The 24,585-nt window shown below is 34.5% G+C and overlaps 1 long non-coding RNA gene across 1 annotated transcript; it reads right to left on the reverse strand.

The window, feature by feature from the left end:
* Positions 1-17,656: 17,656 nt before the first annotated feature.
* LOC145048419 (uncharacterized) lies at positions 17,657-19,739 on the reverse strand. Its single transcript, XR_013682864.1, has 2 exons — positions 19,454-19,739; positions 17,657-18,786 (listed from the first exon to the last, which is right to left on the reverse strand). It is a non-coding gene; the product is annotated as an uncharacterized LOC145048419 (long non-coding RNA).
* Between the last annotated feature and the right edge of the window lie 4,846 nt (positions 19,740-24,585).

The following is a 24,585-nucleotide window of genomic DNA, read 5'->3' on the forward strand; positions in this document are numbered from 1 at the left end:
CTTTTGATCACTTAATTAATCCTAGATTAATTCTTGATCAATACTAATTAAATAATCTTATTATTCTTATTATTAATATACTAGAACTTATAATATATTAATAACCATAAGTGTCTTATTTCTCTCATTATAGTCTATCCAAGTGCATGATGCCATGCAACCCAAATGGACCATGCCGGGTTGGGTCAAGTCTTACCAATTATAGTTATGGACTTAGAAATTAATCCAACAGTCTCCCACTTGGATAAGTCTAAAACTATTATTGCGTATGACTTTAGGAACCAACTGGCAATCGTAGCTCTCAAAAGCTTCTGTCGAACTCTGACCTTGTTGATAAACACTGACCTTTGTCAATGTCTTGTCCATTAGATAAGGGATCATATATTCCTCCATTCTAGATATCATATGGACTGAGACATGGATTATAATCATTCTCTCTGTCCATTTGTTGTTTCCCGATTTCCGATTTATGATGACTGACTAATTGAACAAATCAAAATCAGTCCTGGCCCGGCCGAGCACTTCCATTTGTCATCATCAAATCATCGAGGGGCCCATAGATATCGCTTTTATCCCGAAGGTAAAAGGAATGGATAAACTTCGACTCATATGGCTTGTTCTACTACTTGTTAAATCTTACACAAAGGCACGTTTTATAGCACCGAGTTACCAAATGCAGTTTCGTGCAATCAATGTACAGCCAACTCATAGTAACAACTCATATCTCTAGGTTTGAAGAATATAAGATATTATCGTCTCATGATCACTCGTGATAAAATCCATGAAGTGATTCCAATGAGCGCGGGTTGAATCCAATACTCAGAACTTATGAGCACTCATGAGTGTTGTAGCCCTTTGTCCAACACGTTAGACCTCTACAAGCCAACCCATGACAGTCTTAATTCATATCTACTTCCAACATATGACCGACTGTGGATGGTTTGAATAACTTAGTCATTCCGGAATAATAACCTAGTTTATTCGGGAAGTCAAAACATGCAAAGTGAAACACAATAATAACTGAATCCAATATGGTATCAAAACCTATGAACATAAATAAAACACATTTTATTTATCACCATATGATTACACATTATTCATTGTATACTGTTTCAGCTATCAACTTTATTCTTGAATTTAAAACCATAGTTGTCCCATGCTCCAAACATGTACACTATGTTTTTCTAAACACTAGTCATGCCATACACCAAGTATGCATACTATGTTTGTCTATGATCTTTACTTTGTGAACTAGATCAATTGAACATAGCTTCAATGATTCTCTTTTCACACTCCCAAATCCTTACTGTAAATGCAAGAATTCCAAATTCATGCCATTTACTGAAATCTGTTAGATTCTAAACTTATATGCATTATTCCTCTTATAATGATTATGCACAAAGTCAGAAAGACTTGACATCAATCATTACAGAGTATTCCAAAGGAGATCATCTCCTTGGAAACAACCTTCTTGCATTAAGTTTCTAATCTTAAACAGATTGAAAATTCTAACTTTGAAACATTTCCAGATTCCATTTTGACTATCACTTCTGAACAAGAGTTGCCTTCTTACAGATTATGTCAATATGGTCCTTCCAGAATTATCACTATACTTCTAACTGTCCTTGAGCAACCAATCTTTGGTAAACCTTAGATTGTCCTCGACAATTGTTTAATCCTTTTAGTCATATCCAGTTCTAAACCTTTTCCCTTCTTAATGCCCCAGGCATTTGGAAAATTTTAGAAAGGATGAATATATCACATGTAATCGATCCTATATCCGAAGCATATGGGACACGATTCATGATGTCTCACATAAAGACTAAATCAGTCTTTTGCTATACTATTTCCATTTCTATTTGCCAAGTTCTCATAATTCAGATTATGAAAAGGGATGTCGTAATCATAACCGAATTTTAGAACGCAAATAATGGACCCATATACAGAATTTCCTTATGTTGAGCCATTCCAACATGAAATTCATATATATATGCTTGACTAAATGATTAAAACCTCACGATCTAAGCTTATAGATTTGAGATGAAGTATAATTTCCTCTCTCTTAATTATAGCAAAACAACATTTTCCCAATTGAAACCTTTGTTTTCTATAATTAACATTGCTAACTTGCAATTCTTATCATAATTATCATGCTCCCACTAACATGATGATTATTAGCATAACACTTATGCTCCCACTAGCTTTGACAAGTACTCAGAAATCAGCTGGACTTCTAGAAATCAATACTTCATTGACTTTCTTACCAAAGTTCAGATTTCTGATACTAGATTGTTTTGATAAAACTTTATCAAAAATCATACACCTTCTCTTAGATAGCTCATGGGTGTGTCAAAACAATTTTAAGAACTATGAAAAGGGATGTCGTAATCATAGTCTTGATTGTTTTGACCTTTGCCATTTCTCACAAGTCCAAGTTAGTGTGTCGGTAAACCACACACGCTCCACTAACGACTTTGAGAATGCAAACATCACAATTGCTATCTAGCTAAAATCTACTTAGTGAAAGTGTTTCCTCACCATCATTTTCATGAATCGGAGAGAAACCTTATGACACTTAGATTTAATGGTGTATGTGTGTCTTATCCATGTGAATTGTCAAAATCATAGTCACAAGACAAGGATAATGACAAATCCAAACTCATATGGACTGAACTCAATCTTAATTTCTTGCCACCTGGCAGCTCAAGGGCCTGCCATTGCTTCCAAGTTGTTGTGCAATAAATTGAGAACTCTAAGAACTCATATGCAAAGCCAACTTTTACTGGAATGGGCACAGAATATGTCAACACGATAGGTTGTAAACCTCAAGTCGTGTGCTAGTCAAGAACTTCAGGTTCTATTCTTGATTAGTTCTTGAGACTTTCAAGACCTTTAAGACTCCCACTGTCCTCTTGACCTATAAGACTCCCTTGTCAAATATCCAAGAGATAGTGTAGATTCTAATCAAGACAAACACTTCACACAATTGGCCTAAGTTGGTCTTTGTTTTATCTAAAACATCACAACTTACCAATTTCAAATGTACAAGAGTAGAAAACTTTTACTCTTACATTCGACATGTGTTTTAAACCTTCTTAAAGACATGTCACTCAAATTACAATCTTGGAGTATGACTCTAAGACTTGTATTGGAACGAAGTATGACTCATCTTCTTGATTTAACCATTTCAACAATTCATGATCCCTTCTTCTTAGTCATAAGAATGCACTAAGACTTCCTTAGAGAACTAATTTTGATATGGTTTCTTAATCATTAAGATGATCACAAAACTGATACTAAAGTACTCTCCCATCTTTTCGGATTTGAGAAACTTTTATCCTTCTGCCTAATTTGATTCTTCTTATCCGCTCTGTCATGCATTGAAACCTTTTCCAATGTCTCAGAGTTACACTTAAGCTTGTAAGTATAATCATATTTACTGAGCTTTAGTAAACTATGACGAATAGCCTTATATCTTTTGTGGTGGACTTAATCAGTGCACATGACTATGTACTCGATCCCTTAGTCCATTACTTGACTCACACATCCATGTGAACGAGTAATTAGTCTTAATTTTTCCAATACTTGAAAGTTCTCATTCATCATGCTATACAACTTGCATGATTCCAAGTCCCGGTCCAATTGAGACTTTGGATGATAAGAATCTTTCCTTATTTGGTAAATTTAGACATTACCACAAATGAAGGAATCAATTGCATATTTCCACTCTTGCTATTAATGGAATCATATAAGCAACAATTTTTCCTCAAATGCCATTATAAGGATATTTTTAAAATAAATAAAATCATCATATTTTTTTCCTTTTATTTTAAAAACTTTGCGGAAAAAACTATCCTTACAATCCATATGAAAACTTGTTGTGATCTATTCCTAAGCAATATCTCATAACTCCTAAGAAGTAGCTCAAGAATCCGATCTTCAAACTATGCGATAGAAATCCATCTACGCGATCAGATTCAACATATTCTTTCTTTAAGTTCCTTCACTTTTTCTTTGATTCTTAAAACATCAACATGTGACCCAGTCACATCATGTAATAAGAATCTCAGAATAGAAACTTAGCAGAGTTAGATAGTGGACTTTACCTAAAGTAAAGTCAAACTTATTAACTTTAACATCCTTAGGTAAATTTGGCAGCTTCGCAACTAATGACCCTTCCTTTGGCAATATAAACATATGGACCCTTTGATAATGGTACACGGGACTATTACAGACTTAGCCTTTTCTCTTTACCATTTGGTCAACCTAGTTGACTATGGTCAATCCCTTTCCTTGGGAAGAGAATGTTTTTTCTGTATTTCCAGTGTTACCATTGTCAATATCCATAAAGTTTCAGGAAGTTGATATTAACAAATAGATAAGATCATTAAGGGTCTTGTCATAGTCTGTTTCATAGGTGTTCCAAAAGAACTCACTATGTGACTTAGAAAGTAGTTGAACCACCAACTTTCTCAAGACTTTGACACCCTTCTCTCCCGGCTTGTCAATATGTGACTACATCTCCAAGATGTGATCACACCTAGACCTTGCCTTGCCAATAGGGTTTGAGTGACTTTGAACTTGTGGGTTGGGAGAATAATTTGAGGAGGTGAAAGAAGTATGATTTCCATGGGACATCATCTTCATTTAGGAAAACTTGTTTCAAGAGATTTGGGAAGATCATGAATGTCTAAACTAGACATCTTTTGGGAGATATTCAAGATAGTTGATCTTAAGTCCTTAATATGACACCCAATATGAAATATTAAGGCTAGGACCCAACAAACTATTTTATAACTTAAAAGAGGTATGTCGTAATCCAAGCTATAAAATATTTGAAGGTAGGTGAATGACGATTCACTAATTTCCACCAAGATAAACGAAATGTATTATTAGGTTTTAATTGGTTTTTGAAACTCCTAGATCTTTGAGATTCATTGAACTGTTCAATGGCATGTTTCAATCTCGAGTGTGCCCTTCAGGTTTTGTGACTGGGATGCTGAGGATCACAAAACAAGGTGTGAAGTAACCATGCAAATTACTTGGTACCCTTAAGTGTTTACCCCTCAATCGATGTGCCGGTTAACCACACGCGCTCCATCGATACTATGATAAACATTAAGTTACCCTTTGCCTACCTTGTTAAATATGAGTTAGTGTGCCGGTTAACCACACGCGCTCCACTAACCGACTCAAACAAAGTGCAAAGTGTAATTTCATGGATTAGCACCTTATTCACATTTTCCTAAGTAACTAAGATTGGGTATTTATAAGAGTTTAGTTACTTAGTATTTATCATTAATACTTTTAATGAAGGGAGAATTATAGTCCCGTCAAACCCGTTCGGCTAACGACCCTCCACCAGTCAAGCAAGCGGTGGGTGAGAGTGGACACCCATTAAGTTGCCATTTTATAGGCAACAACCTTATACCCACCTTATAGACCGGCTTCGTGAATGAGGCGTACTAGCGGTAAGACTGACTTTACTCTTATACATATATATATTATTAACTTATAATATTATAACGTATAAGGGTTGAATTTTAACTTTTAAAACTCTAAGGGATAACTTGGAATTAAAGTATTCATAAGAGAAAACTTTACAAATTCCAAAACTTGAGGGCAAGTTTTGAAACTATTCAAAACTAATTAATTCCATAACTTATGTGTTTAAAGTAGTTTTAATTCAAAAACTCTTCAAGTTCCATAACTTGAGGACAAGTTATGGAAGACTTTAAACTAATAAAAGAATTAACTTTTCTTTATTTTATAACTTATGGAATTAATTAAGGTTACATTTTTTTTAACGAAGAAACTCTTGGTCCTCCATAACTTGAGGACAAATTATGGAGTCATAACTCCAATTAATTAGAACTAGACTCTTCATTTTTGTAACCTTTGCCAACTTTTATGAGTTTTATGAAACTTAAATGTGACTCTTCATATAACTTGAGGACAAGTTACTAAAACACATTTTAGAATCAACTCTTAGATTAATTTGGATTGAAAACAACTTTTTCACTCAACTTTTCTATTAATCTAAGCAACTCATAAGAACAAGATAATTCAAATCAAACTTCTTCATGTAATTAGTCTAAACCTTAAACTAATACAAAACATGAATCTATTGACAATTATCTTTGAAATTGGATTAGCATGAACATTACCACATCAAAAACAAGTTTATAAGTTCAAAAACAACTTAGGGTAATGTTCCTAGTCCATTTCTAGCCAAAAACCTCGAAAATATGCTGTCTGGGGTCCAACTCGTCGAGTGCATGAACCGACTCGGCGAGTTGGATCGTTTTGATCACTTTTTAGGCATGGACTCGCCGAGTCCCTTGATGGACTCGCCGAGTCTGATGATCAGACAGCAACAATTTCGAATTTTTAAGCAGTTTTGCAAGTATAAGAAGAAAACAAGCCTAGGCTCTGATACCACTGTTGGGTTATGAGCATTCTAACACTCCTAAGTGTACATGCAACCCTAAATACCTTGGATCTATGTTTTCTCTATTATACATGCAAATATGAACATCCAAGGTATTATCCTAATCTAGCATACAAAAACTATCAATATAACAAGATAGAATACATACCTCTTTGATGTAGAATGTCTTCATGAAGCTTGAGTGCCTAGTGCCCCAGGTGTGACACCTCAAATGGTTCACACAACACCAAATACACTTGGAATAACTTGAGAGAATTCTACACTTCATGAAAATCGGCTAGCCCTCTCTAGAATAATACTAGTCCCGATTTTGTCAAGAATAATATCTTTATATAGTGTTACAATTAGGGCAAACCCTAATTGTCATGACTTTCCATTTCCTTGGATCCATGAGTTCAAATACACCATGGAGCATCCATGGAGCATCATATGGGTTTTGGCCCAACTAGATAATCCATGGAGCATTAGCCCACTATACAAGTATGGATGATTTACACAATCAACCCATATATTTAATTAGTCTTCTTTTGATCACTTAATTAATCCTAGATTAATTCTTGATCAATACTAATTAAATAATCTTATTATTCTTATTATTAATATACTAGAACTTATAATATATTAATAACCATAAGTGTCTTATTTCTCTCATTATAGTCTATCCAAGTGCATGATGCCATGCAACCCAAATGGACCATGCCAGGTCGGGTCGAGTCTTACCAATTATAGTTATGGACTTAGACATTAATCCAACAATTATCCCTAGACAAGAGTTGAATATCTCGTTTTTGGATTCCAACGATATAAAAATCATCGAAAACGTACACCGGATGTGAGAGTTATGAATTTTATACGAGCTTTAATAGGATAAGCCTGTGTAAATAAAATAATGTCAAGTTTTGCCGAGAATGACATCAATGTATAACAAGAGGTCTCCATTTTCTATGATGGGGTAAATGTAGCAACCAGGAAGCTCCTTGATTCCCATGGACCACTCACGAAGAAAGCACCGACTGTAATAAAGGGATTGATTGAAGATTCTCTAAACATTCACGAGAATATCATAATCCTTGTAATGACACAACTAAGGGAATGGTGAACGAAACTCTTGATAATATGGCAATAGTGATGGCCAAGTTAGATAGCATGGATCGTAGGATGACGAAGATGGACCAATCCATCCATGCCATTCGTGTGGGGTGTGATAATTGTAGTGGCCCACATTTAACAAAGGATTGCGACCTTGATGATAATGGGAACCGGAAAGCTCAGGCATGTTTTTCAAGTGGGGATCGTTATGATAAAGATTGGATTAAACCCAAAATCCATAAAAGACCAAGATATCAGTTTACAATCATACCCTTGGCTCTAAAGACACACACGAATACTTGGGTCACTCATTCCATGACTCTCACCTTCGAACTGGACCAAATCCTTCCTTTCCCAAGGCCCTAAACCCTATGACAATGATAATTAGGCCGCAACCCTAAGCAGCGAAACACTTTCAAAACTGGGTGTTACATACCAGAAATGAATCCATGAGAGCTTATGTAGTCATTGCACATTACACTAATACCTTTAACCAATATGGGTTGAAGTTAAGTTCCCTTGATTAATGTAACGCCCGTAGATCCGGGCTAGTCAATTTAGAGATAATAAGGGTCGAAAACGACTTTTCAACAAAAGATTATTTAGAATAAATAATCTTAAACAAGTTGTAGATTATATCTCAAGGGTTCCGTACATCTAAAGAGTGCCGAAATCCGAGTTATAACGAAGAAGTTATGACCCGTTGAAGTTTCGCGACGGAACCGGCACGGCACCGGGAAGACGTAAATAGTGAATTTATGATAGAGCAAATTTTAGCCTTAGTAATCTAAATGAAATTCGTAGAATATTTTAACTTGAGAACGTCCATAAAAAAGAACGCTCAAATCTAACTTCGTATGAGGAAGTTATGATTTTTCTAAGTTTCGGCTTAGCGGTGTACAGCCCGAAGGTCGAGTATTAGATCGAGCGGTTTTTAGCCGACACAACCTAAACGAGAATCGAAGATCTCGTTATTAGTAGCGTAACCATAAAAAGACAGACGAAAATGGACATCGGATGAAGAAGTTATGAGATTTTAACGGACCAATTGTGTCTCGGCCTGTTAAAAATATAACTTTAAAAATAAAGTCAAAATTAGCCGACGGAGTTTAAACGAAAGTTGTAGAGTACGTCTCCACCTACGTGTGGATATAAAGAACACCAAAAACGGAGTTCGTATGAACGAGTTACAAATTATAATAGCATATTTACGTAACAAAATAAAGTATAAATCATATATACGTACACACACACACATACACACACACACACACACATATATATATATATACACACACACACACACACATATGTATATATCATTAGAAAGGTATCGACGATGCGGTCATTATAAGACTAATCTTGAGTTCTTTCGACATTAGTTTAGTACAAATATCGTTAAATTTATTTAAAATAGTATTATAAATGGGTGTTTAGTTGTTTATATAACTAAAAGGTCATTAAGTAATTATGGAGGGTAGTTTTTGGAAATTCAATTAGTATAAATAAGATCCTTTGACTCTCATATTTCTTGCACCATTCTCTTGATTCAAGAATCTTTCTCTCCTTATCCCCCGAACATTTCAGTCCCTCGTGATTCGACTTCTCTTTGTGTAGTTTTAGTATCGTAAGGTGAACGCCGAAGCGCTGCACGAATCTTTATTAGAAAGATTCTGTGACGAAGTTCTGCCCCTGCAGAGCCCGACTCCTAGCTAAAATCCCCTTGTAAGTAAGTTATGCTTACCCTATTTTAATATAGCTTATATTTAAAATTAATATTGTTATTATGAACTTATAATAAATATTTGAGCTATTATTACGACTTATATAAGTGTCGTTATAATATCTTTTTAACTACTCATGGTATGGGAATCTGGTTTAAAGGGCCGCATAGGGTTTTTGGATTTCATAAGTGCTATACGCCAAAATGGTCCTGCCCTCCGGTGTTTTATGTTTGGCCCCTGTCTGTACATAGCGGTTGGAAAGTATTGTTTAAACGCTTATATAATAATAATAACAATGAGACTTATAGTTAGTCATGGTAAATATTAGATTAAAATATAGTGGTAATAATACTAGGTTTCGTCGAAGGAAATTATTTTAAAGTAAACGAAGCGTTGTCTGAGTACCGAATCACCACCTAATCAAGTCAGTGCATGATCCCTTTCATCTTACACATAGATATGAAGTATTTAATATAAATTACGTGTTATGAGTGCATAGTTACTTTCATCTTACATATAGATATGAAGTATTTAATACAAATTACGTGTTGTGAGTGCATATTTACTTTCATCTTACACATAGATATGAAGTATTTTATATAAATTACGTGCTATGTGTGCATATTATCTGAGTACTTGCTGTCTATGCTATATGAACGATTTTATACATGTTTTATATGATTTAAACTGTATATGTATTTTATATCTACGATAATGTTGGGATAAAACATGGGTAGATGTAATATATGGAATATGAGTTGGATGATGAGTTGAGAGGTGTTATAGACCACGAGGTGAGGGTGAGAGGTGGACGATGTGAGAAGCCTTTTCCAAATGATGGTCCCGTCATTAAGTAAAGTATAGATGACATACACAGACTATTCTAGACAGTCCAGTGGAATGCTAGCAGGCTCGTAACCTCTAGGTGTTGTGAACGATGTGTTCACCCGGTGTACTCTAAACCCTGGCGTCCATGCAGACTTGGTGCCTAAACCTTGGTAATCATGCAAACTTGATGCCTAAACCTTGATGATCATGCAGACTTGATGCCTAAACCTTGGTGATCATGTAAACTTGATGCCTAAACCCTGGCGACTATGCGGACTTAGTGCCTAAGCCCTGGCGACTATGCAGACTTAGTGCCCGTTGTGTAAACCGTGGAAACAATGGACTTCGTGCCGATTCCTTAAGATGATCCTTAGGAATGATTGAACGAGAATAACTGATTCTTAGGGTAGATCCTTAAGACTAAAGAAGATAATGGGGATGGGTAATTGGGTTGATTGTTTGATTGTTTAAATATAATAATTATATTATTGTGGGTTGAAAACCCTATGTAGTCACCAGGATTCCCAACCTAACCCACTCAGTTTATTTATATTACAGGTGTCGATATGAAGTGACATTACACTGAGAGATTAAGGAGATATAGATCACTAGTGTAAATGAATGTAAGTTATGTTTATGATTATGTTTTTGTTTTGACGATGGCATCTCAAATGTTTAAAAATGAATAAAATACGTTTCTTCGGAAATGCTTTGATAACGTATTTATCATGTTTTTCTGGGAATAAATTCCGCAACATTATTATTAAAAGAGGTACTTTGATTTTTATAAAGCATAAACAAAATCGGTTTTTTCTGACCGAAAAAATGGGGATGTCACAATTAAGCATATGTTTTCTAGGATTTTTAATTTTGAGTGAAAAAGTGAGAAAAAAAAATTAAAAAATAATTGAAAAGAAAAAAAAAAAGAACAACTTGAAAAGTTTGAAAGAGTCTACAAAGCTATGAAGATCAAGAAATATCATGAAGAAAAGCTCCAATTTATCAAAGACTCAAGAATAAGGCGAAATTTGTTAAGTTGTTTATTGTATTATTTTTATTTTCTAGGTTATTTTTCCATATGTATGCTTAGGGGTTTAACCAAATATACATTGAGGTTAAGAAAGATATCTGGGGATGGATTCAGATGGATACATAAAATGAGTGTTGTTCAAAAGAAGTGGGCAAGTGTTTATGAAGATTGTGAGTATTTAGGATTGGGGAGGTTCTTAGAAAAAATTAGACACAAATACATGCATTGCAGTCTTGGAGTAATTGAGAGGCTCAAAATGGATTGTATTGTGCGATGTTGATAGCTAAAGTCTTGATATGATAATAATAAAATCGTTTTTGCTTGGGGGCAAGCGAAGGTCAAGTGTGGGGTATTTTGATGTGTACTTATTTAGTTATATATTTCATACATTTTCTTTATATTTCATGCTACATTTTGTGTTAATTTTAGAACTAAAAGATAATTAATATGCTTTGAAATGTTCAATTACAGGTAAAATGGGAGCTGGAATGCAAAAGGAGGAGAAATAAGCTAAAAAGACGCGAAAATGATGTTGTTAACAGCTTGACCCATCGCCAGTGTTTTGATCATATTTCATGATCCGTAACTCCGATTGACAAGATTTAAAATGTTCTGAAAAATAAATACAATTTTGGACGGCTTTCATGTTTTGAGAAAATGTTGATTCCCAACAAAAACTCCGTTTTCATCACAAACACATCGTGGTGAATGGAATTTTCACGATTCTTGACGTTGACTTGGAGAGTATGGGATTTTAATGACAAACACGACGTGTTGGCGGAATTTTAGACAAGTATATATATCCGAACATTAGGTTGAATTTGGGAAGTCCTAGCTGATTTTCTAGAGAAGGATTGCGATAAAAACCCTCTAAAAACCCTTGTAAGAGAAGAAATCATTTGGAGTTCAAGAGTTGAAGAGATCTAGAAGAAAACAACATTGATTCTTTCAGATTGCTAGTTCTAATCATATCTAGTCTTATTTGTATTAATTCTTTGTGTGTTTCTATCTTAGTTATGCGCTAATCACCCTAAACTTCTGTTAGGGATGATGAGCCTCCGCCCTATGTGCTGATTTTATGCTTCTATGATAATTTATTTGGCTTTTCTTGTGTTTGATAAATTATAAACCTAGCATGTTAAAGTTTTAGCTTTTATTGCCTTTCATTCAAGTTATGTGTAGTAGATGAAAATTATTGTTGCATTAACTTGGTTGTAGTTGTTTATGACCATTAAATAATTAGATCTTGTGATTAACCAAATCATAGAGTTAAGTAAATAAATGTGACAACCATCAATTTTAGTCAAACAAAGTCAACCAAATCAACTCAAACCGTATTAGAATTTTAGGAGAAATGTGATATTTCCTAATGATTCTAATGTACCATTGACAAGTTATAATACAAAGTACATCTCTTGTTGTCAATTATTGAATATAAACCCTAATTAGGGTTAGTAACGTAAAAATTCGATAATTCAATTATATATTATTTGGGTATAAATAATATTCATAACACAATGTAGTGGAGTTCATAAACCTTATACTACATGACATATTCATAACAAAGGTTACATATAAATTTTTTTGGTAAATTCGTCAACAAATGTAACAAATTCTATACCCGGCTTAAACACTCAAACGTTAACGAAAAGAATTAGGAATTATCCTAACTCTCATGTAAAGTGTTATTATTTTTTATGTCAGTAATTTTTATAATAGTTTGAATTTAAATTATTCAAATAAGTAAATATACATCATTTTTACCATACTTTTTATAAAATCACAAACTTTTATAAAAAGTACACATTCTTTATAAAAAAAAACACTCCTTGTCTTATATGGTGATAACATCTTTATTAAAGAAATAATATTTTAATAAAAGTTAACCCCTACCTCCCCCCCCCCCCACACACACACACATATTCTTCATCTTCTTCCTTTTTCATCTCCATCCTCAAGAACAAGGTCTCTTCTTCTCAAGATTTAATCCTCATAAGTTGGTTCTTGATCTTTTGGTAATTTTTTCCTTACAAATCTAGTGATTCTACACACATATATGTTAGTTTTGTTAAAATTACACACATTAATATGTGTTAATATCCATAAGGTAATTCAATCTTCAAGTGTTCTTTAAGTGACTTCAAGTGTTCTTAGCTTTAAAACCTTCATCTTCACCTCTTTATCCACCAAGAAATACACTCAATGTGAGTTCACACCCCTCATTTTCGTTTTTATCCAAGTTTTAGGAGGGAATACAAGTAAACTTATGTAATAATACAAGTTGTTATACATGTTTTGTCTTTAAGTTGTGTAAAAGTATTATTTACATGAAATAATGTTATTACCTCGTATTATGGGCATTTATGTGTGATATGTGGTTTAAAATGCAAATCTATAAAAAATAAGTATAAATATGCTATATGTTCTGGAGAAAAAGTCACAAAAACAAAACTATATAAAATATGGTTTTTATGAACATAATATTACTTTTCTAGCAAAAATGATTATAACCAAGTTATCACATCATTTTGTGGGATATAAACCAAAATATGTCATTTTGGGCATATCTTATGAAACTAGTTATAAATACCAATGATTTGGTTTTACAAAAAGAAAACCCCAAACCCCACCATTTTTATGTATAATTAGGGCTTTCTGGCAAAAATGGTCGTGACTAGGTTATGGTACAATTTTTATGAGATTTGCCCTAAAATATGTTGTTTTAAACATATAAGGATAACTTGATTTAATCTCCACAAAAAGGTAAAAATAAAATTTACCAAGTTTATAACTCGATATTTATCTTTTGGTGACATAAAAATGCCAAAAACTAGAAAATTGATTGCGTCATATTAAATGTTCATATACTTGTGTTAGATGTGAATTATATATTATTTATGAACATCTAAACATGTTGACTTGTATATATGTGAGTATACATTGTCACAACAAAACATTTATATTAAACTATAATAGGTATAGTTTATGAGTCATTAACACTATTTTATCGTTTTGGGACAAGACGAATAATTATATAAAAGTATAATTTTTTTTTGCACTATGTAAATACTATGGAAAAGTGATTTTACACTTACAAGGGTTTTCATTACACTATACGTAAACTTGTTGAAACAATTATATGAGACAAAGTCTTCATCGTACCTACCAGAGTACACACTAAAGTCCAGAATTATAACCAGAATCTTAGTAAGAGAGTGTGACACTTGTGTATAGATCTATACGGGACTGACAATCTCGCACTTAAGCTGCTAGCTACAGCTAGACCGACAAGTCTAGGGTGACAGATGTCTAACATTTTGACACCTGAAGAACGTTGTAGCGGTCCAACTTCGGTTTTAGCATGGTTGTAATAACTCATATACGGAATCAACAATACACTTGGTTTACGAGGTAATATACGTTTAAATGGTTTTATATAAGAATAATACTACATGATACTATATTAAGTATAAAAATACTTATACATTTTTGGTCTTAGGGTTTCTAAGATTACAACTCATTTTTAAGAAAATATTGAATTTTCTGGAAACGTACTCTATCATTTTACAAGGAAAAGGTTACAGATTTTTCACATACAAAACTCTTATGAAATCACTAACTTAATTGTTGACACTTTTCAAAACTAATTGTATTCTCAAGAAACCGTTAAACATGTAACCACAAGGCTTTTAAGGATGGGACGTTACAACGTCATACTATTTATTATTGTCATCATAATGTAATTGGTTTGAAACATACAATACTTGGAAACAATGTAACATTCTCAATTATATTTATGATGGTTGTGTTTGCTTTGATCACTATTGTACATTATGTTGTGATATTGTTCATGAAAGTCATCCACCCTCAGATGTTTCCGACATCCTAGTTTGGGGGTATGACAGATTGGTATCAGAGCATTGTTTATAGTGAACTAAGTATATCACACCATATAAGATATACAACTATAAATACAATGAGACTAAAACTCTCTGACTAAAACATTTCATATAATTATACTTTTAAAATATAATAATATTTTTATAAGGTATAAGTACATACATACATACTAGAACGGTGTCATAACAAGAACAATAAAAAAGTAATAAGATAAGTTAAACACTATGAGTAGACATAGGTAGTTACGTAATCAGATCTAGGATGGATATAGATCGATCAACTATATTCATCCAATATTTGACTAACGTGTGCTTGGGAATGGTCGTGGTGAACGACAAGTCTAAAACTTACCAACACCCCATACAAAGGAGCTCTAGTACCAAACATAAAGTTTAAAATACTATAGGAGAATTTTATGATACTATAGAACCATACACCTAGACTCCTTACATGCCTCTTATACCTCTATTCTTGTACAGTCGATATGGTCAGATTTCACCTACCAGGAGACCCTTATTTTCCAAATAATAGGAATGGTGGATGGATTGAGGAGCTCGAGGAGCAGGTCGAGGCTGACGCACCAGCCGCTGAGGAGGACCCGAAGGAGGGTCAAGATGATGATGAGGACAGTGACGAGGACCTGATGGAGGAGGAATCCGATGCTGACTCTGAGGTCAGCAACCTACGTTATGTTATTCGCAACATGCATGATCCTATTCGTGAGCCGAGTTTTCAAGTATACCACTATCCAGGTGGTCCATTATGAATGTCAACTCCTCATAAGAGGATACATCCCTTCTGTAGACCCGAGATTTTTCTGATAGGTGTGCCACTCTAGGGACCGACACCCCGCTAAGCAGAGGACCTACACAGATGAAGCCACGAGCATGGTCATCATTCCCCGTACGATATGTGCCGAGATTTCTACGACCTCCGCATTGGCTTTTCAGCCGATAGGGCTCTCCCTGTCATGATTCGCCACATCTCACGCCTTGACAAGCATGCTAGGGCGTCTACCAACCAGATCCTAGATGTTGGTGCCACCGTTGAGGTCACTGCCACCCGGTTTTGTCATCTAGATGAAGATCATGATCAGACATGCAGGATCATCGATTGTCTTCAGGAGGATCTCCATGAAGGTCAATTTTCCAAAACTATGTACTACTACGAAACATTATCAATGAAATGGTTTGCATTTTATTTCATTGGGTATTATTATTAAGTTCATAAATTGTTATGCAGTTGTTTACTTATTATAGTAATTATATTTTTTATTTTATTAAAATGTTTACAAGTTGCAATAAAGGCAAGTCATAACAAACATATAGCTGAAATGTTTTGTTTCAACAAATACCTGATTTATAACTATTATCGATGACTTACCATCATTTCATCTCTCGTCCTTATGGTAGAAGAATGCCACCATGCAGAAGTAACCGACGTGCTGACGGAACACCCCAGTTCCACCAACACCAACTCCACAAGTGGACCCAACTATATTCCAAGCCGCAGTGGCTACCACCGTAGCACATATTAGCGCTAATGGCACAGACGGACACGGAAACGGGAACAATGCCAACAGTTCCAATCAGGGCGAAAACCAAGGACACCAACAAGTATGCTCCTACAAGGATTTTATGAACTACAAGCCCATGAATTTTCATAGCAACGGCGGTGTCATCACCTTAACGAGATGGTTTGAGAAAACTAAATATGTGTTTGAAGTCTGCTCATTCCCAGAAGAATGTAAAGTCAAGTACACAGCTTGTACTTTCACTGACTCAACCTTATCCTGGTATAATGGCCATGTTAAAACCCTAACTCTCGCCATGGCCAACTCTACGAGCTGGGAAGATCTGAAGGTCATGATGTTGGAGGAGTACTGCCCAAGAAGCCAAATTCAAAAATTAGAGCAAGAGCTTTGGAACCATACCATGACGGGCTCTGATGTGACCGCCTATACTACCAGGTTTAACGACTTGGCAGTTTTGTGCACCAGGATGGTCACCTCGGAATCCAAGAAGGTGGAACGCTACATCTGCTAACCCAACCACCTATGACAGTGCCAAATGTTTGGCACAAAGTCTTATCGCCCAAGGAGTCTGCCAAGGCATTATGGCTCCCACACCTGATCAACCAAAAAGGGGAGATAACAAGCGAAAGTTCTGGAACAAGAAAAAGGGCCAACTGACTCAAGAGCCTGCCAAAAGACAACAAACTGTGGCACTCCATGCCACCACTGTCCCTACTGTCCCAGCGTCGGCTAACAATATGCTGGCAATCTACCAAAATACAACAAGTGCAACTTCCATCACAAGGAAGCTTGTTGGGAGATGCATTGCAACAACTGTAACAGGAAGGGGTATACCGCTCAATTCTGTAAGTCGTCAACTCAACAGACCACCCAAACCACTAATGCTGGGGTGAATCTGGCGTGCTACGGATGTGGGGAGACAGGACATTTCAAAAGGGAGTGCCCAAAGGCAAAGAACAAGAATGTCGCAGGCATTAAAAGAGTTTTAACAATAAGGCATGAGAAAGGTATGAAGGTCCTCACTATGGTTACCGGTACGTCTCTCCTCGATAACTCATATGCATGCATAAGGATGCGGAGAAGAGTTTCGTGAGCCATAATTTTAAAAACATACTCAAACAAAAACCTCAATCACTCAATGAAATATTTACAATAGAAATGGCAAATGGAAAAACTGAAAGCACCAAAGACATATACATAGGATGCACCCTAACCCTAAACAATCCCTCCTTGCAAATCGACCTAATGTATGTTACAATAGGAAGCTTTGACATGATCATTGGCATGAATTGGTTAAGCCCTCACCATATCGATATCATGTGTTACAAAAGGGTCGTCCGACTTCACTTACCAAATAACGAAACCCTTGTCATCTATGGTAACAAACCCGGCACAAGCTTCGAATCATCTCATGCATCAAGGCTCAAAAATACCTACGCAGGAAGTACCACGCCTTCATGCTACTGATATACAAGGTATCTTTTATGTCTAATTCATTTCACAACGGTGCTCGTTTTGCTCGGCTCTCCTTCACACCGCTGCAAAGGCCCCCCGCATAAATCAAGATTTCCGGCATAGCTGTCGGCTTTAATATTCGGACCAAAATTCGGGACCGGGCCCGACAAGAGATTATTTGAAACATTGAACTCCTTAATCCGACTGAGCCCGCCCAATTCATATGGAATCCGACCCGTGAACCGGTTGTTATCGAGTTTGAGAACATTAAGAAATGAAATGTTTGAAATGCTGACCGGGATTTCTCCCGATAAATTGTTGGATGATAAATCGAGAGTTGTGAGAAAGTGAACGATATCAGTCATGTTGGTGGGGAGGGGCCCGTTTAGGCGGTTGTTGGAAAGGTCTAATCCGGTCATTGAGGTACAGTTCTTGAGTCCAACCGGGAAGCCACCAATCAACCCCATGTCAGAAAGATGGATATTTAAGACTTTGCTTTCATCAGGATGCCAACATTCGATTCCTGTGAATCTGCAAATGAATCCTTCAGTGCTGTTACTGAAATCCCATGATGATAACAGGTTTTCGGGATCTCTCAGTGATGCTTTAACGGATTTTAAGCAATTGATGTCACTTTCAACCGCATTGTTGCAGGCGATGGATATAAGAATGTAGAGACACACGCTGATTACTGTTACGTGATTCCATTCCGTTGTCATTGTACAAGAAACCTGTGGGTTTAGGAATCGGAAACCTCGGTTCCCAAGAAACAAACCTGGAAAGAAAGATAGCAAAACAAACAAGATATGTTCAGATGTTTTCTTTTTGACTTTCAGAACTAATGCATGTGTATTTTCTTTTGATTGCGCAAAGTAAATAGTAACAAAATATTCTGCTTACCACTTTTGTCTAAAATCGTTCATTCTTGATTGAAAGGTGTTTTTGCAAAAATCCTAAATTACAGGATGGTTTACAAGAGTAACCAATTTAAGACAAATCGTACAAATGTAAATGCTAACCTAAAAGTTTTGCTTCACGATTTCTTCTAAAGTCGTTCAGTCATGTAAAGTGATAATAAAGTCAACTACAAATTTTTGAAAAGTCGATCACTCCAAAACAACAGATAGCAAAAAAGAACAAATATCATCGATCTTCATCGCCTAAACCTCAAATTCGTGAGAGGAGCAGTGCCCTTACTCGATACTTCAACGAATTATAATAATATAATCGAACAATTGAGATATCATAAACCCTAATCATAGAATACATAAATCAAAACGACAAGATCACTATATTCCCACAAAATTAGCGACACAGCCGGAAAGCAAAACAATATCATCTACCAACAAAATGAAAACCCATATGAATTCCATCAAATTTAGCATAAATTTAATAACTAGAGCAACTAAAACGAAACGAAATGACAAAGATGAAAAGTTTACAAAGTAAAATTCAAGATCTTGAGTAGGAGGAGCTTTCTTCAACATGTATTAATGATAAGAGCGGAATGATTAAATGGGTGTAGGAGAAAACTGGAGCTAATCGGGTCAAAGAAGAAAAGGCCATGTTGATATGAAGCTTCAAGCGACGACTCACGACTAATAATGAATGGAATGCTTGACTTGCAGTTGTTTGTTACTATTTTGTGAGGAAAGTGAAAGGCGTGTGAAGTGATGACTTTTGAGGAATTGGGAGTAATTTGGACCCAAATTTGCAATTGACGAATGACGTTCGATGGCAATTTGATAATTGGGTAAATGGTGTGGTTTCGGTTAATATTTACCAGGATTTAATTAGAAAAAAATAAATATGAATTTTTAATAATTTGAAAAGTTTGAATTTATAAGAAAAATAGAAAAATTTGAATTATTAAAATTAATGAGATTTTAATGTATTGATTACATTACATATATAAAAATTTTCTAATAAATACTTTACATATATATTATGTCAAATTTTAAATTAATAAAATGAAAAATACAATAAAATGACAAGTGGAAAGTAGAAAATTTAAAAAATCTAGAAAATGTCACGTGTCCAAATGAATAAGAAGAGAACATGTGGCAAAAAAAAAACCTTCATTTATTATAGTAGAAGATAATGGCTAATCGCTAAAATATCTAAATGGAATATATTATAACCATTGGTTTCGATTTTTTTTTTCTTTTTTGGTAAAGAAAGAAACATTCACGAAATTTCCTTTTAATGTCTAATTTAAGAACTTCGTTTTATTACCATTCTTTAATTGTATCTTAAATTTCCTTTTAATGTCTAATTTATGAACTTCGTTTTATTACCACTCTTTAACTGTATCGTGTTTGCAACGTATTGAGTTTTTATATTCGTTACGTTCCTTACGACGACATCATCGTTAAATATAATGTTGAATTTTCATTTATACAATTTGATGATTTAACTTTGAATTTATTTATGTTTTGTTTATTTTATACAATTAGAATGTTTATATAATAACGTTATATGTGTTATCATATATAATAAGGTTATTTGTGTTATCATGGTGTTTACAAGATAAAATAGTTGCAATCACCTTCGTTAATTGCTTTTTTTCCTGATAATGGTTTCGATTGTGCAGGAGTTTGAAATGGGTTCTTCAGACGATGGTTACGACGGCCCAATTGTTGGAATTTACGAGCCATTTTCTAGGTTAAATGAGATGGATTTTGAGTTGCACGGGATTTACATGGATCATGAACCAAAGCAGGAGTCGATAACAAGGCTTAATAAATCTAAGGATCCATTTCTTAACATTTTACTTAGTGATGAGAACATCATAATTTCAAGTATGGCTGATGAAGTCAAAGCTCGAGTATACCATGGTAATGATTTACAAAATGATGAGGAGGCAGAGGAAGTAGTGACGGACAACTACAAAATACATGATCCAAACGTTAGGTGGGATAAGATAGAACCTAAGTTAGGGGGTATGTTTGAATCATTTGCACAACTGAAATTTTGTGTGACAAACAATGCAGTAAATGGAGGGTATGAGATATACTTTCAAAATAGTGATAATCGAATAATTATTGCAAGATGTGGGAAGAGAAATGAAGAAAATAAGTGCTTGTTTAGACTTTATGTAGCTTAGATGTACAATGAAAGAACCTTCCAGGTTAAAGAAATAAATTATAAGCATCTTTGTTCTACAGTGTTTAAATTTGGGTCTATCGTTACCTCATAATGGATTGGAAGACACTATGTTACTGAGATAGCAAATAAACCTAAAGTAAAACTCAGGAAGATATAGGAAATGTTAAAAGGGCAAAACTATAGGCAAACAAAAGTATAGATGTGTGGTATCTATAAGACATGTTAAAAGGGCAAAACTATAGGCAAAGGAACTGATTAAGGGTAAATTAACTGAACACTATGCAAGAATTTAAGATTATGCTCGAGAGTTATTGAGATCAAACCTTGGGTCTACATGCAAAGTTGGTGTTACTACCAATCCAAATGAGAAGAATTATTTTCATAGGTTTTATATTTGTTTCAAATCTTTAAGTGTTTGCCGGAAAATGGGGCGTAGGAGGGTTATAGGGTTGGATGGGTGCTTCCTAAAGGGTCAGGTTAAAAGTGAATTACTCACATCCATAAGTAGAGATGCTACTAACCAAGTACTCCCAAAAAGCTTGGGATATTGTTGATGTGGAAAACACGGATAATTGGATATGGTTTCTAGTGCTTTTGAAGGATGATGTTGACCTTAGTACTAGTGCATATTTGGTTGTCATTTCTGATCAACATAAAGTAAGTTCCCTTATACGAGTAGTGTATTTCAGTTTGATTATTTCAATGTGATTAAAAATGCTAACATAATGTGTTTGTTTATAGGGTTTGCTTGAATCTGTTAAGGTTATTTTGCCACATGTGGAGCATAGACAGTGCGCTAGACACATTTATGCATGTTTTGGGAAAGCTTTCTCAGGATTGGAGTTCAAGAAATTGTTATAGGATGCATCAATGAGTTGTGTTGAAGGTGAATTCTTGAGAAACATGGAAACACTAAAGAGTCCAAACCCTAATGCACATGAGTACCTAATGTCTACAGAACCCAAAACATGGTGCAGAGCTTACATAAGTGCAGGGTATGCTTGTCAAGCAGTGAAAAATGGTATTTCATTGTGTTTCAAATCCATAATTATAGAAGTTATGAAAAAACCTTTGATTACTGTTAATAAGTAAAGCGGATAACTAGCAAAAACTAGAAGCATACAAGACACAATATTTACGTGGTTCGGTCAATGTGACCTATGTTCATAGGCAGGAGGGGAGTATTATTTATTTTAGAGCTCTCAAACAGAGGTTACAGGTACAATTTTCATATAGATTCGCCTAACACTCTAGAATTCAACATACAAAATGACTTAGCATGCATCCATATTTATACTTGAGGGATCAGACCTAAAACCCTAATAGGTCAAGCCCATTATCCCATAGGTCCATGAATGGTGTCAACCAATCACAATCTGCCATGATGGATGTTGGGCCATTAGTGTTCATGATTCACCACTTGTACATCATGATGCTCCACTATGGCACAAGGTGATCTATCATGTGTGTTGCTGATGCTCATGGGTTGTATGACATGGAAGAATGTTCCAAAATATGTTTCATGGAGGAATATGATTGGTTGTCACCATTCATGGGCCCATGGGCCAATGGGCTTGGTCCATTATGGCTTTAGATATGATCTCTCAAGTATAAATAAGGATGCATGCAGAGTCATTTGAGGTGTCTTGTATCTTGAATCCTTAGTGAGTAGGACGAATCTTTGGTGAATTATACTTGTAACCTCTGTTTGAGAACTCTGAAATAAAGAATACTCTTATCTTGCTCGTGGATGTAGGTCATGTTAACTGAACCACGTAAATATTGTGTCTTTGTGTGTTTATAGTTTTGCTTGTTATCCACATTACTTCCTAACAAGTGTCATTGAAACTTAACGAATGCATCAGATTTGTTCGGAGTCTTGACAAGTATCCTCTGTTTTCCCTAACAAATATTTATGGAAATGTAACAATAAAGTGTGTTGAAAATAGACTAAACAATTACTATAGCTCACAGTCATCATAATCTAGGCATTTCAATTCTATTGTTGTGATTGAAATCATGTAAGAAAGAATGAAATTATGCAGAGAGAGTTGGAATTATAATATATTACATGTTTAAAAACATCTTAAAGGGATCACTGATTTTCATTAAGCTCTAAGAAAGCAAACTAGAGATAATTATACAGTCGTTGAAGAATTACGTCTTAAACGAACGATTAATGTCTTTGCGAGTGCACTCTTTACTTAATCTCATGAAAACATTAAGTCATTAGTGGTTAAGACATGTATGAATTTGTGATATAATTGAGCATAAAATAAGTACTTTAGACTTGTTACAGTCATTTGGGAGAGTTATGGGAGGTTTGGGTGGATTGGGACCAAAGTACAATGCTTAAAGAAGACCTCAAAGATGTTTTTGACTCATTAGGTAACACACGGTCCGTGTGTTTACCAAGGCAAAATCAACACGGGCTGTGTGGTATCGTGGTGGAATTTCTTAAACCGCTCATAACGTTTGCATACAATATCCGAATTAGGTCATGTTTTCGCATATGTCCTTCTATGAACTTAAGAAAGACTTTGAAATAATAAAAAAAAACACTAATGGAATTAAAAAACTGAATAGGTGACTAACAGACTGTTTATGGGTATTATAAGTAATGATCTATACATATGTATAGGGCAGGTGTAAAGGCGAATGTGTAAACACACAACTATTCAGGTAAAATATAATATATACGGTAATGTAATATAAATATTTTCAAAAATTATTTATATCCTCATATATGACTAATAAAGTATCAAATTCAATGAGTTTTTAAGTGGAATAATTTTATTCAAAGTGTTTAACATATATCCAAATGAATTTGACAAACATTTAATTTTTAACGAAAAGTTTAGTTCTAACTTATAAAACTAGTTATCCCGTAAAATAATGTCATAAATGTAAATTACATATGTAATCATTTATTAATTATAAGAACGTTATTAGTTTCTTAAATTATGTCTATAAACAAACTAACTAGGTTGTTTCTTAAAAGTTTCTTAAAGGGGTACCATATCTATATCTTAAATGTATACCATATCTAATTATCTAAGGTTAACTAAACATTAAGTTATATAATTTTTTTTTTTTAACAATTTAACCATTTGCAAAGTCATCAAGGAATTGCATAAACAGACAATGCATAACCAAAACCATTAACGGGATAACAATGACTGAAAAATATAAACATGAAATTGCACATACATTAGCAAGTTATGTCGACACTTTCATAAACTAACATCAAATAGACTTGTAATTTCCAAAATTAAACAGTCTTACACTAAACGAATCTATCGGTAAAAAAGTTATCTCAATCTAACAGTTATTTGTTAATTTATGTCACTTGCTAAGTAAACATAAGGAAGAAAACTAACAAGTTCTAAATATGACTCCATTTATTCATATTTTTGATTGGAGGATTGACTTAGATAGGCTAGCTACTCGGACTAATCCGGATGTA

Source organism: Lactuca saligna, chromosome 5 (assembly GCF_052625555.1).
Source record: "Lactuca saligna cultivar CGN05327 chromosome 5, ASM5262555v1, whole genome shotgun sequence".
In the NCBI taxonomy this organism is placed as follows: domain Eukaryota; kingdom Viridiplantae; phylum Streptophyta; class Magnoliopsida; order Asterales; family Asteraceae; genus Lactuca; species Lactuca saligna.